The sequence below is a fragment of the Haliaeetus albicilla genome, chromosome 16 (assembly GCF_947461875.1).
Source record: "Haliaeetus albicilla chromosome 16, bHalAlb1.1, whole genome shotgun sequence".
In the NCBI taxonomy this organism is placed as follows: domain Eukaryota; kingdom Metazoa; phylum Chordata; class Aves; order Accipitriformes; family Accipitridae; genus Haliaeetus; species Haliaeetus albicilla.
Window position 1 is genome coordinate 878,881 of NC_091498.1, and position 14,788 is coordinate 893,668.

The window sequence follows — 14,788 nt, forward strand, 5'->3', positions numbered from 1 at the left end:
TTTATCCCTCCTGTTTACGAGCTGCGAGTGGGGATCCTCGGCGTGACTCACCGCCTGCAGCCACGAGTCAACCACAACTGTAACTTTCCAGTTTGCCTCGGAAAAAGGGGGGAGGGCAGTGTGAAGAGGGAGGAAGAGCTGGAAAACGTTAGGAAAAGGCAGCAAAGGCTCTAAAGAGACCAGAGGCAGCTGAGAAAAACAACAAACAGTCTTAGAAGGGTATTAACATTTTAACAAGAATTCCTTTAATTTAATCACAATAAGATTCACCAAGAGGAGGAAGAAACAGAAAGCTTCATCTGAGCCCTTAATGAAAAAATCTCCATGCTACGGGCCAGTGCTTCTGCAATTAATTCCCCTTGGTGGAGCTTTTCCATGTGCACCTCCGGAGTCAGAGCTTTCACGCCTTGGCATTCGCTGAGCAACCGAAGGGATGGCAGAGATTTATTTGCTTTCATCTTCTGCATCTTCCTCTGATGTCTGTGGCATCGCAGACATTGCCACAGCCACTCTCTGGGACGTCCCAAGTGGAAACATGTGAGGTGGCAGGAGGCTCTGCAAAAAAACCCTGTGAGTCGCTGGACATGGGGCTGTGAGCGGCGGGGATGCCTCGGGGGGCTGGGGCCCCCAGAAATGGGGTGCTGACAAGGTGCCAGCGAGAGATGTCTGGGAATTCCTGCTGTGGGCAGAAGTGAGCGGGAGTGCACCCAGGTCAGCCCGTGGCCGGGTGCCCATGTCGGTGGGAGCAGCATCCGCGGAGGCTCTGCCGGGGCCCTGCGCCCCCCATCCTGTGAGACCCCCAGGGTGCTCGCAGAGTGGCTCGGAACGAGAAGCCAGCAGGCAGGGTGACCCTGCCCAGGGCAGCGGGGTGTCACGTCTGAGCCAAGGAAGCTGCTTGGTAAGTGCTTCCCTCGCCCTGCCCCAGCAAATAAAATAAACTCATTTGGATTTTACGTGGAAGCAATGTTTTACTGCCTCTGAGATCAGCCGTGGTGCAAGGGAGCTGAAGTCAGACAATACAAATGACACGTCCTAAACGGCATTTTTAAAAGCTCAAGGCAAGCTTGTAAAGATTTTATTTGTATACGAGGCTGTAATGAATAAAGGAATTGGCATTGCTGCCTCCGCCACCCTCCAAGAGCCCTGTCTGCTTTCCTGAAGTAAACGCACCAGGGAGCAGCGACCGTGACGCCAAGCCCTCAGCACCCAGGCGGCACAGGGCTCGGTGCACGGCCGCGCTCGGGGCATGGGCAGTGGTGGCTCCGAAAGGAACTCATGGCTCCCCGGGCTCTGGGAGCGGGGCTGGGGGCACCTCTCCCCATCACCCCGCGCAGCCCGGCTCCACTCATGGCCGCAGCGCTGCTGAAGGGCAGGTGCCCCGTTTTCAGGCTTACTGCTTTGGGAAGCATTTTAACATAAACACATTTTGCATTTAACCATTTTCCTTGGGGAAAAAAGCAGGGCGTAGAGATGCTGAGTGCCCGGGGAGGGCTGTCCTGAAGCGCTCAGACCCTGCCCGCTGGGGCGGCTGCACGATGCCGAGCTCCGAGCCAGGCTGCCACCGCCATGCCCCCCCCTCAGCTACCCGGGCAGCTCCTGCTCCCCCCAGCCTCCCCGGCACAAAATCCACCACTGTCCTTTCCCAGACGCCCTTCCCAGGCTGCGCAGGGTGATTTCACCACGCTAATCCTGGGCAACTGCTGAACCATTGTCTGCCCAGCGCTGAGCTAGGATATTATGGCTGGGAAAACTTCCTTCCGAACTGCAAGCTGTGTGAACAGAACTTGTTTAAAATAGCTGCTTTAACAAACAAACAGGGCCAGCTCCGTTTCCATCAGCGTCTCCTCTCCTCAAACATCAACATTTACGTTTCGGTAACAGGAGACCACCTTTAGAGCAGCCACAGCCATGGCCATGCTGCTTGTCAGGGCTCTTGCCTGCACTACTGGCAAAGGGCAGGAGAGAGGAAGCCGCTGAACAGCAGTTTGTGCTGCGACAGAATCCCGGGCATCCCAGCGTAACCCTGCCGGCACCCGCTCCCCAGACCTCGGCTCCCCAGGGTGGCCAAGCAGCGAGAGGCACCGTGGGCACCATGGGAAGGGGCTGGTGTTTCTGGGTGCGTTCTCCGGCATGGAAAGGAGTATTGCTGTCAGAAAGACCACAAAGCATCCTGAGGATGGACTTTGAAGCCCACATTGTTTTCATTTGGATGTTATTATTAAAAAAGTCACTTGCATGTTTTCTGGTAGAACAGTTTGCTGAAATGTTTCCTCTTCTCCTCCAGCTCAGACCAGAACCCGATGGGAGCACACACGGGGCCTGAACGTGCGCACGTGGGCAAGGGGCGAGATGGGATGGAGGAGCAGTCAGCTCAGCAAACACCTCTGCAAGTAACTGGGGTGGAGGTGGGACAGGGACAGCGGCAGCCTAAGCATCCCGGGCACCAAGGTGCTGTCAGGGCTGGGTGAGCCTGGGGTGCCTGAACTTCCAGCTCCCGGAGCTGGGGCTGGAGCTCACAAAGGGCAGGGCGTCTCTGGGACACCGAAATAAGGCTGCATTTCCAGCACTGTGCAGCCTTGCTGCAGGCAGTGCAGGGGCAGAGGAGAAGTTTTGCAGAAGAAAGAGAAGCCCAAGCAGCTGGCTCAGCCCGCGGCCGCTCCCATGGCTCGGGGTGCCATCGGGGACGGGCCACCCGCCTGGGCAGCACAGTGCTGCACGGCCGGCACGGCAGGGCGAAGCTCAGCCCCCCGGCGTTCACGGCAGCTGCTGTGGCCAAAGGCAGCACCGGTGAGCTCATGTCAAAGTCCAGGGCAGCGGGGTCCCTGCAGCAGCCAGCCTGTGGGCTTCTCTGATGCCAGCCAGCCTGGACGGGGAACACACTGTGAAGCTGCCGTAGCGCTGCAGAGAAATCACGTTGTATCTAGAGGTATCTGGTAAAGCTAAACAGTTGGGCTCGTCCAAAAAAGCAGCAGGGAGTTGTGATGGGCAGGAACCCGGGGGTGCTGCTGCTGCCTCTCCAAGCCAGTTCTTGAGAAGAAAGGGTGGCCTGTGCTTTGGAAACCACTTTCACCAACTGGTAAACCCAGAGGATCCCTGCTTAGCTGGAAACTACCCCTCCAGCAGAGCAAATTAATTATGTCCCAAAGACAGTGTGAGAAGCAGTGAGGAGGCCAGCTGGAAGCAGCACTGAGTCCTCTTGGACCAAGGGCCAAGTTCCACTTCACATGACATCAGTGGGTGCTTTGACTGCGATGCCAATGTAATCAAGGTCTGTCCCGGGTGCAGACAGCTGCCTTCATGGAGAGGAGAAAATCCAGGCGTCTGGATGGTGCTCCTGGTGCAAACGGTCCCCTCCCTGCTCTGCATTTGCGAGGGGATTTGGAGTGCGTCACCCTGCGCTGCAGTTCAGGCAGGCTCTGCCCTTGGCACGCACGCAGTGTCCCCGAGCCGCTCACCGGGACGGCGGTCCTGCTTTTGCAGCCCCATCACCTGCAGAGCCCCAGCAAAGAGGAGCCGGTTTGGGAAGGGGGGTCCTCCTGCCCTCCTGCGTGCTGGCTGGGGGTGGCAGCCCCGAGGGGCTGGGGAAGGCGGCGGGGGCTGCCCGGGGAGGCAGTGGGCAACTGAGTGTGCAGAGTTCCTTCGCCCTTGGGACATCGCAAGCATGGCCATGTAAGATGCTTTCAGCCCTGTGGACTGGGGATGGGGACTGGCAGAGAGCTGTCCCCGGGGCCTCTCCTCCATCCGGACTGAAGACAGGATGAAAACCTCGCTGAGGGAGACCATTTCACCACAGTAAACAGCTCTTCAGGGGGCACCTCCTGCTGATGCCAGTGCTTTGTTGGGTGATGCTCCATGCGCGCAGCCCCACTTGACGCACAGCACCCCGGGATAGAGGCGTGCGGCTCACTCCTTCCCACGCTGAGCTGGGCAGCGCCAACCCTGTGGACGTGGTAAAGAAGGTGGGAAGCAGCGCAGGAGCAGAGGGAGGAGAGACACGGTGTCAGCCTCAGGGGACTGCTGTCCTCCTCAGCTGCAGCTGTGTGCCAGGGACCGTCCCAGCTCAGCTTTGGCATTTCAGCTTCCTGCACCCCTCTCCGCTTCAGCGCCAGCCCTTTGAGCCCTGCCTGCCCGCCATGCAGGATGGGGACATCCCTCCTGGGAGCGAGCAGGGCAGCACGGGTGACAGGCACAGGTCCGACATGGCTTGTCCAAGCCCGTCCCTGCGCTGCTGCCGAGTGCCGGCAGAGCCAGGCGGCCGTGCCATGAGCCGGGGGAGGCCTCGCGCCGTGCACTGCCTCCCCTGCAAGCAGTGCTCAGGTTACACTTGACATAGCGAAGTGGCAGCAAAATGGATTTAATTTATTTACTTTTTAAGTGTAATGATGGAAAACAAAACATGTTGCAAAAGTTGTTTGTTTCGTACCAGCTCTGCACAGACCCACTGAGGAAGGAGTGGCTCCTGGCAGCTCCTGCTCTTCGGAGACCGACGATTACTGAGCCGACACGCTGTGCCAAGGACCAGACGGCTGCTGGAGACACCCTTCCTCCCCAGGGGCTGTGCTGGGCACGGCTGAGCCTCAGAGTGGGCCATCTCCCTGGCAAGGGTGCCTGCGCCTGTGGGGGCTCCCGGGGCTGGGCCAAGCTGCTGCTGTGCAGAAGTGTAGGTGCCACAGAGAGGACCCAGGCTTCAGGGAGCCCGAGCGAGGGATGAAGGCAGAGAGAGCTATAAGTGAAGGGCGTGCTGCTGCACACCCTTCAGCAACACCCCTGGTCTGTTTTGCCCCGAGCCTGCTGCAGGGCTCGGCACCCCTCCGGACCGGGCACGGGGCAGGGGCAATGCAGGGAGCACGCCTGCCCTGCACCTCCTGGGTGGGAGAAGGGGCACCCACCAACGCAGCCTGCATGTCCCAAGGCAGGACGGGGTGTGTGTATGAGGGGGGAGCCGCAGGCAGAGACCACCCGCCCCCCCAGCAGCTTGGGGGCTGGCGGTGCCCAGGTCCCTGGCGCGGAGCAGCTCTGGCGAGGAGCTCAAAAGTGGTGCAGGATTGGGGCTGGGTGGCGTGGGAGGGAAGGCGGCTGGTGCCTGGCCTGAAAGCCAGGCCCCGAGATGCCCCAGAGGAGCCAGCCCCCTTCATCCAGACTTTCCTGTGGCACCGTCAGCCCTCAAAATTTACAACGGACCACCGAGCCTGGGCATTGTCAAGCGCCTAATTGAAAACACTGTAAAGGCAACACGGCAACATGGCCCGATGCTGATGGCCACCCGGGTGCCCTGTGGCAGCGGTGTCCCACCGTGTCCCACCGTGGCGCAGCTGGCGTGCGGTGGCGATGCGGGGCTGGGGTCCTGTTTGCTGGGTGCTGCCTGGCCCTGGGTCCATCCCGGTCAGGCGTCTGTGGGCAGGGGAGAGGCCCCGGGGAAACCTCCTGCAGACGTGCTGCCTCCCGCGCGGGAGGGTGCTCTTTCCCAGAACTTTGGTTAGGAGATACTCATGAGTTAATTAATCCTTGAGTTTTTAAGCAGAGACATATTTATGAGCCTTGTAAGAGGCTGGGGCCCGGAGAGACATTTCTTTATTCTTCCTCCAGCTCAGCTGAAGGAAACCATAAGGGGAAAGAGCGACTGAGCCACGAAAGCATGGAAGATGGATTTCGGGCTGGTGATGGGGAAACAAAACCCAACTTGCCTGGGTGGGAACGGTGGCCAAGTGACAGCTCCCTTCCCTCTCCTTTGTCTTCTCGTCCTTTGTCTACAGGGTGCTTGCTAGAGCTTGGCTGCTGGATGCCAGGGTATCTCCAGCGTTTGAAGTGCATATGTGAAGCACACATGTGGTGTGAGTGCCCACCACGAGCCTCCCCGGCTCCTTCGGACTGGAGGGGGCAGCTGTCGCGGTCCCATCGCCCCCGCGCTGGCAGCATGCAGCAGGGGTAGTGCCAGGCGGTGCTTTGGGGTGAGGGTTCGGTCCCACGAGCTGCAGCTGGAGCCACGCAAAGAACAGCTAGCAAGGACACGGGCAGGGACCGCACTGCCTGCACCTCCCTCCCGCACCCAGCTCTCTCCTCTGCCCTCGCCTGGCTGGGCTGCCCTGGCAGGGGCAGGGTCACCTCTGATTTCTTTCCCCCCGCCGCTGCTGCAGGGCATTCTCTGCAGGCCCTGCTCAAACACACCTGCATCTCCAGACTGCACCATAAGTGGACTTGTGGATGAGGAAAGTGTTAAAGCAGCTTCTCGTTCGCTGCGGTTCTCATGTGCAGTCTCCCGACACCAGTGAGCGAGCTCTGTCCCCCAGGAGCCTGGTTTCCCCTGCCAAGTGGATCTGATGGGCTTTTCTCTCAAGAGATCTGGGACACCGCCATGAGTGGGTGGAAATTGCCATTGGTCACCTGCAGCCAGGGGAGCAGGGGAGTGCAGCAATACTGATTACATCAGTCAAGACACCGATGGAAAACCAGGAGTGGAAGAAACATCCACTGTGATTTCGCTGGGCTTCTCTGCTGCATCACAAGCAGCCAAGAAAGTGCATGATGGGGACAACCAGATGCCTTCCTGGGCAGGGCACATTTTTCCAGGCTAAGAGCTTGGAACTGAGGCTATTTTGCTTTATCCCTTTCCTCGGAGTGAGCTGCTTATGACATTCCTTGTCTCTCTGCAATCACTGGTTTATCTATCCACCTCAAATGATGCTTCCTCAGCTTTACTGTGCATCTTGGCCAATAGCGGCAGAGAAATGTGGCCACCACATGTTGGCAGCAATTGAATCCTGGGCACATTTTTTCTCTGCACAGCCTTTAAGCTGTGGGAACCATTTCAAAGGAAACCATTCCCCCTATAACATGCTTGTGATCTGAAGATGTCTATTTAGATGGCAGCCCGGCATTAATTTAGCAATTCACTACAGAGTTTGGCGTGATGTTTAAAGCACTAAAATAAATTGTGGTGAAGTCGTTTCCCTCAAACCAGATTGTGTGGTTTACATTATTTGTCAACCTTAAGTACAACTGGCATGTTTGTATCACTCATGCAAAGCCCCATTGTGCCTCTCTAGAAGGGGGAAGAATCCACACAGAAACGCATCCAAGTTCCTGCCCCGGCAGTCTCATGTCCCTGGGAGATCTGCCCCGCAGGCACGCAGCCCAACTGGCTGGAAGAGAGCCTGGGCTTTCCTCAGGATGATGGGTGTTAAGTGCAGGCTCATATAGGTTATATTACAAAGGGCCGTTTTAATCAGATGCAGATTTGTACTTTCTGCCTTGCAGTGCCTAAAATCCACTGAGCCGCAATGACTTAGACACGCACATCCGAGCGCACACACAGGCGCACCGCCATGTGAACCAGGCTGCGTGGGTAACCCGAGCGGCTGCTCGCCCGCCGAGGACGGTGCCCGCCGCCAGCGCCGGGTGACAGCCTGCCGCTGCTGCCCCATGCTCGGTGGCCTCTCCCCCCCCCCGGCCTGCCCAGGGGACCGTTGTGGAAGGGGCAGGTGAGTAGGAAGCTGCCCCAAGGCTCCCAGGAGCCTGCCAGGGGCTTTGGGGCTGCCTTCTGGCAGCTCCTCTCTCTCCGGAGAGGCTGGTTTGATGTCCCAGGCATGCAGGCAGCCAAAGGCGGCCGGGATGGGCTGACGGCTGCCAGTCTCATGCCGGGGACATCTGGGGAGGTGTTTGCCTCTGGCCAGGCTGAGATGCTGCCGCAGCCTGGCTGGAGCGCCAGGCACTGCTGCAGGGTCCCTCCGTCTCACCAGCCATGCCCGGGTCGTCGCAGTGCTGCCAGACCTGGCTGCTCCTGCTGCCTTCGGCTATCGGTGTGCCGCAGGGACACGTGCGGGGTCAGGCGGGGACAGCACGTCGGCACTTTCACCCGTGCCGCCGGGAGCAGGTTGGAGGGGCGTGCTGTGGTGCTGCGCCTGCCTCTGGGTGAGCAGGCGGGATCCCGCCTGTGATCTCAGTGCTTTGTCCCTTCCTTCCCTTCCCTCAGTCCCTGCAGCCAGAGAAATCCCCGGATGGCTGTCACGGCTCTCCGCACACAAGCTAGCTGGCAGCGCCGAGGGTGTTTCATTCCTCCACCTCCCAGAGACTCACTAATGCCAGAAGAGCTGTCCTGCGGGAAGCAGCCAAGGCTTTGCACCGACACAATTGCGCTCGCGCATCTCCTCCAGCCTGTTGCAGGCTCTCACAGAGGGTGCTCCCCACCCAACTGAGGGTGCTCCCCACCCGACCGAGCCGCCCCTGGGGCACTGGGACCACAGGGCAGGTCTGCTCTGCAGGGAAGGGGCAACCTCCCTGCGCTCTGCTCAGACGGTCACATCGTGTGTCCTGGGGATCACTGTCCAGTGACCAAGGGTCCTCTGTCTTCCTCCGCCCGGCCCCCCCACGCCACCTGCCCTCTCCTCTGCAGGTCTCTGGACCTGGTTCGGAGCACGTCCCCGGCTGTGCTCCCCGGAGCAGTTCAGCAGGCGTGTGCCCTCCACGCTCTCCTCCCACAGTTCACTGCACCACAGCGTACACTTGGAGAGCAGGAGCTCATCAGCTGCATTTCTTCTGCAGCATCTCTGAATTGTAAGAGACACCCAATTTTCTGGAAATTGAATTCAGACAATAAAAAACTCTGGGGCTCCCAGAGCTGTCCGTTTGCGCTCTGGTCGTGTACATGTTTGTGCTTTCATTGGATGATGGCAGAGACTCCCTTGCTTATATGAAAATTCAAAGGGACAGAGCAGAAGCAGAGCCAGGCTGCACAGACATCTGGCAGCGCTGGCTGCAGCCTCCAGACACAGACACCCGTCCCCTCTCGTACCCCGCAGCCCTGGCAGCCGCGCAGCCAGCGCTCAGGTAGCCTGTGCAGCATTTGTCCTCGGCGATACTTTTGATGAGACATTGGCCAGTGCAAACACATCATACTAAGGACAGCACAAAAGCTCCCAGCCACGGCATTAAATAATTGTCACATTTTTCTTCTGTAAGGATTAACGTTCCTGCTAACCTTGCAAACCTTCATTGAACTGTTGTCACCCCCCGAAACGCGGCACAATCACCAAGGGATTAGGGTGTCTGCGGAGCAGCCTGTCCTCGCTATTGTGCGCTCCCGGCGGGGTGAGGAAATCCTGCGACATCAGCCGATAAATCCCTGTGGCGGGGACGCCAAATTCACTGCAGGGCCAGGCACAAGGCAGCCCTGTGGGAGCTTGCGGTGGCACCTGGGAGCCGTCCCTGCAGTGGCCGGGTCGGTGGCACCCACGCTCGGGGCTGCCCTCCTGGCACGGGCAACCACTGCCTTGGGCACCAGGGAGACCGGCAGGCCCCCAGCCCTGTCCCCTCCTGGCAGCACATCTCCCGGTTTGGCTCTGCCAGCGTCCAGCCACTGCCCACAACGGGCTCCTGGGCCTCCTAAGCCAGGCGAGCACGTTTGTAAATCTGAATGCTGAGGAAATCCCATAAAAAATTTAACAGGAAATACGGAGCCATAAAGGGAAGCTCTTGGCATTTCTTGCCGGCTGTCGGCAATGCCCGCTGCGCGGGCTGCGCTCAGGCACCTGGCAGCCGCAGCGAGACCTTGGCCGGGACGGACTGCATTAGCAGCTAGTTCCCACGGCCCTCCCTTCGGAGCAGGAGGAGAGGAGTATGGCAGCAACACAGACTGATGCTCTCGGGAGCAGGACTTCAGTTTCTGCAGAGCTCAGTCTCACAGACATACAGCACAGGCAGAAGCTGTGTGGCAAGGATGCAAGAGAAAAAGAATGCTAAAGCAAACACAAGTTTTATGCACGTAGGTCCCAGGAGGGTCTTACAGTGCTTATAAATGACAATACATATTGTCGTCCCAACCCGTGTTCAGTAGCAAAGGAAAAGAAGTGGGAAGTGTCTCCAGCTCTGGAGCCATTGCACAATAACAGAGAATGGAAAACAACCTCATCTGCTTGTCCCCAACATCTGGGCCCTGCATCAGCATCCCCACTCCCATGGCACTTTCCCAAGAGAAAGAACCATCCCCTCCAGAGAGAAACGGGGAGGATGGAGAGACTAGAGAGTCCAGAGAGAGTGTGGTGCACAGGGAGCAGAGACCAGCATCTTTCTGATGTGCCCAGTTTGGACTGCTCAACCAGCAAACACCAAGCGCCTGCTCCAGTCCTCTGCTCAGCGCAGGTAAGGACTCTTCTAGCAAGGACAGAGTGAAGTCTCCATCATGGATGGGTGTTAGTTTTTTGGGCATTAATTTCTGGCAAAGGGCTTGAGCAGGCTCTTGGAGAGGCGGCTGGCTTGGGGCTTGTCTTTTGCAGACCTGCACGAAGAGGATCTGCAATGGCAAAAGCAGCATCTGGACCCCTGCAGCCCAGCAGGATCTGTACTTGCCAGCTCTTTGGCAGGGCACTCAGTATTTGGAAGCCAGCACTTGCTCATTGTTACTGCTATGCAGTGGGATTTCATGGTAGTTTTTCATCAGCTTTGCACGTGTTTGATCGTACAAATAGGGGCTGAATCTCCCCACAAGTGACAGCAGCCTGGCTGCCCAGGGTCCGTTGGGGTTTTGGAGGAAAGATGTCCCTTCTCATCCAGAAACTCACTGTATTCTCTGTGCACATGGAGAGAATTTGGCTTCTCTTTTCTGGCATCATGGCAGGGAAAGGGCTTCTCCCTCTGCCTTGGGGATGTGCAGGTGGCCATGTGTGGGAAAAGAGCACTCCTAAAACATGCCTTCCACAAGGAAGTTTAGAACAAATGTGACGCCAGCATGAACATAAAGAGAAGAAGAAGGTCACCCAAAGCCCGAGCGAATTTCCTTTTCATTGGGCTTTGCCAGCAGGTGGGAGCAAGTGTCCTGGGGAATGGTGTGGGTGGCTGTGGGGCCCCCCTGGGGCTGCACTGGTGACACTGTCCTCGGCACCATCTCCCAGGGGGTGCACCTCAGTGCCCATGCTGAGGGTTTGGCTGGTGGTTGGCCATACAGAAACCGGGAGCTCCTCCTGCTAAATCCTGCAGCAGGAGCTTTCCCTGGAAACCTCTGCTGGAGGCAATGTGTTGGCTTTGCATTTTAATCTGTTTTGCTTCATCTGGAGAAGCTTTGAGAAATGAGTCCTGCAGTCAAGCTGGCTCTTCTCAGACTAATCTCATGAGGCTGAAATGAGCCCTCGTGGGCAGAGAAGGACTGGCTGGGGGCACTCCGAGCCTCTGAGCACTGGCTGCACCCTGTGCTGCTGCGGGACTTCTTCTCGTGGAACCCTTCTCAGACCATCCCTCATTTTCTATCAGGGTGTCCATTTTCAAAAGCAGGTGGTGACTCTGGTTACCGGGATCCATCCGGAGACATCTGGAGGGAGGCTAATTTTCAGTAGGTAGCAGCAGATGGGCTTAGTGCCTATTGAAAATGAGGCCCTTCCTATATTGTCCTGAAGTTCCTAATGGGTTTTGGAAACACAAGCAGCTGCAAAAATCTCCATCTTCTGAAGGCAGGAGGTGGTGATGACCCCGCTTTGCTGGTCTGGCTCCTGCGCGGGGCAGAGCACAGCGCAGACCAGCACTCGGCCACGCACGCGCAACTGCTGCGGTGAAATCGGGAAAGTTTCACTGGATTCATTTTTCACCAGAGAAGGTCATGAGGTCCGGGATGGGCGTCCCACCCTGGGAGGAGAAGTCAGCTCATGCCAGCGCAGCCACCAGCGTGGCGGTCCGAGCCGCCGGCAGGCCGGGGCGGGTGGGAGTCCCCGCTTTGCCCGGCTCAGCATGACCGACGGCTATTGGCTATTCCGGAGCTGGTTTCCATGAGGACTTTTTTTTTTTCGGTAAAAACATTGAACAATTCTGGATTCATCCCCATGTGGAGCGGGAAAAATTTTGAAATCCTGAACATTTTTGAGGGCTTAAAAACAATTTCCCACCCAGTTATAGCCACCAGTCTCATCAGGATGTGTTTGAAACCACTCCAGCAGGAGCTGAGCAGAGCTGGTCTCAGCTGGATACCGCTCTCGATGAGAAATGCCGTGGTCAGGGGTCATGTTTCTTCAGAAAAAAAGTATCTTCAATAGCTCAGGAAGTTATTAGTGTCTGCTAACAATAAGAGCTTTGGATTGATTCAATAGATGCTCATTTTAATTGTAAAATGCCAGTAATGAGAAATGTGCCATCCAATGACTCATTTTTCCCTTGTAAAAATTATTGGACATTTTTATTAGTTTTACAAGTGACAGGACCTCGTATTTCTGAGAACACTTTATACAAGCCTTGCACAAGCCCACTCTCATAAAAGCGTGTCTGTGGTGACATCCGGAGCCACAAGAAGGGGAGCGGTAGAAAGGCCCAAAGTGGTGAGGACAGCCCACAAGTGGAACTGGCAGGACCGAACCCCAAGAGGGTGGGAAGGGGTGGATACAGCGCCGGAGACATGAGCTTCGGCGCTCCTTCCCAGCAGTGCCTTTCTGGAGAGGCACGGGGCAGACAGGGGGATGGGTGCCAGCCGGCGCCCGGAGGTCCGCCCGGCGCAGAGCCCCGGCGTGGGGCAGCCGCACCGGCGCTGAGCGGCTGCCCGGGCGGGCGATGCGCCGGGCGCAGGGAGGGCAGGAGCCAGCCCCAGCTGGGTAGAGCTGAGCCGAGCCAAGGTAAGCGCCGTCCCCAGCCGCGACCACTCTGCAGCCGGCACCGGGCAGAGCGGGACCATGCGACCTCCTCCTCTCCCGACGGAGACGCCGCTTTGTGCCGTTAACCCCAGTGCCCAGCTTTATCCATCTTGGCGTTATCTCTGCCGGCAGACAGCAGGGGCCCGGGGTGCACCAGGCTGACCACGGAGCGCGCCTGCCCTTGGCTTGCAAGAAACAAGATAAGGGGTCGAACGCGGCCAGGGAGCAGGGGGCAGGGGGCAGGGGGACATCCCGGACCCAGCCCAGATGCAGCAGCATCGCTGCTGGGCTGCGCGGCTGGACGGGGCTGGTGGGGAGCGCCGATAGGGTGTCCCTCCTTCTCCAGAGAACAGAAGAGCTGCTTTGGCCAGACCGTGCTCTTTTACAATATCCAAGCAATTTCCCATGGAGAATTAATTTGCACAAGGCGAGAAAAAATTGTTTTAGGGCAATTCTCATTTCAGCATTTCATTTCTTCTCTCTTGTTGATATTATTTTTGGTTTTGTTTACATCTCTCATGGCAAGTCCTCTGTAATTCTGCGCGGTGTACCATGAGCTGGCATGATATGACATAATGCAAGAGCTGAGATAGCCTACTACTTCTATTTTAGTGTGGACGATATTTTAAACTTTATGTTATCCAGGAAATTTCTGAAATATTTGTCTTCATTCCAAACCAGAATGAAAACAATTTTTGAAATGTCGGAAGTTTCCGTGAAACAAGTAACGAAAGCTTCCAGCTCCGCCGCTGCGTGCGACAGGGCGGCTGTCGGGGAGGCCCCGGCCCCGCGCGGGAGGGCGGCAGCAGGCAGCGGGGAGCAGGGAATGGGCAGCAAGCAGTGGGCAGCAGGCAGCAGGCAGCGTGCCTCTGCCCATGCCTTGCTGCAGCCTGGCACGCATTTGCTTTCCAGCAGCATGACTGCAATTGTGCATTTAGGGCAGGGTTTTAACAGGAGGGATGGCTGGAGGAAGGGCACGGGGAGAACGCCTGGCACGTCCCCCTGCAGGCAGCCAGCAGGCACAGAGACAGGGTCTGTTCAGACCTGACACATGCCACAGCCTCCCAGCATCATCCAGGCTAGGAGCTGGGATGGAGCAGGATGTGCCATGGTGCTGACGCCAAGGGCAATGGGGACAGGCACCTCTGCCACAAGCCCGTGCAGCAGGCACCGTCCTGCATCTCCCTCCGCATCTGGGGCAGGACACGAAGCCAGGCTGGGAGGGCTGTAGAAGTTGGGTCGTGGCAGCTTCCCCCGGCACCATTCTTGGTTGGTGCAGTTCTGGGCCTGTCTGCGGGTGCTCCGCAGGGGCGTCAGTCCACCCAAAACCCTGGGGCTGACGCCTTGCAGAGAACGTTGAGGCTGTGTGGGGCACAGAAGCCACTCCAGCAGCCTCCCCACGCTCCAGGGCAGATGGCTTCCTCACACCAGGACGTGCCAGGAGGGAACCGTGGTCACTTTGTAAACCCTCTCTGGTTTGGGGGGCACCAGCCTGGGGAGGGAGAGGCTCAGCCGGCAGCCGTGGGGCTGCTGACAGGAGGGATCCACTCCGAGCCACCAGCCCCAATGCTGCATCCGCTGAGACTGAGCTGCCGTGGGACAGGCAGCACTCTGCAGGGACCGCAGGAAGCCAGGATCCCCATATCCATGTGTCTGGGTGGAAAGTGCTGTCAGGTTCCTGAAGTATGTGCCTTTGCCTCTGTGCTGATACACTCAGTCCTCAGAGCTTTGTTTTGTGTATTCTGGGAACTGACAATTTGTAAAGACATGCTGCTGGGCTAATCCTCCATCAGCTCCTGGAGCAGAGACCAGCTGGGATCTGGCAGCTCTCTCCCTCCTTCCACTTCAGTCTGCTAAAACAGCGAGTGTCTCTGTAACCAGTAGCTTACAGGTTTTGACTTATACGCAAAGCAGAGCAGCAGCTTTCAGCAGTCAGCAGCCGGGACTGCACGGGCATGTCATCCTCCTGTGCCAGCACGGCGACCTGCTGGACGGGCATGCCAGCTGTGCCAACAAGGTGCTGTGCGCCTTGCTGAGTCCTGGGGGCGATGCCAGCCTTGGTGGTGAAATCATCTTGGCTCTCTCCTGGCTTCAGAGCCATTGTTATGCCCTGGAGATGCTCTTAGGGAAGGGAGCTCTTTCCACGGCACGGTTTGCTGTGGCTCCAGTCCACGAGCTAATGCATCAGG

At 57.8% G+C, this 14,788-nt stretch overlaps 1 protein-coding gene across 1 annotated transcript in view; it reads left to right on the forward strand.

Annotated features, from left to right (window-relative positions):
- Nucleotides 1-12,420: 12,420 nt before the first annotated feature.
- RSPO1 (R-spondin 1) overlaps nt 12,421-14,788 on the forward strand; it is a 28,902-nt gene continuing 26,534 nt past the window's right edge. The window contains exon 1 of the mRNA XM_069802840.1: nt 12,421-12,581. The gene's annotated coding sequence lies outside the window, so the exon portion shown is untranslated. The remainder of the gene's footprint in view (nt 12,582-14,788) is intronic.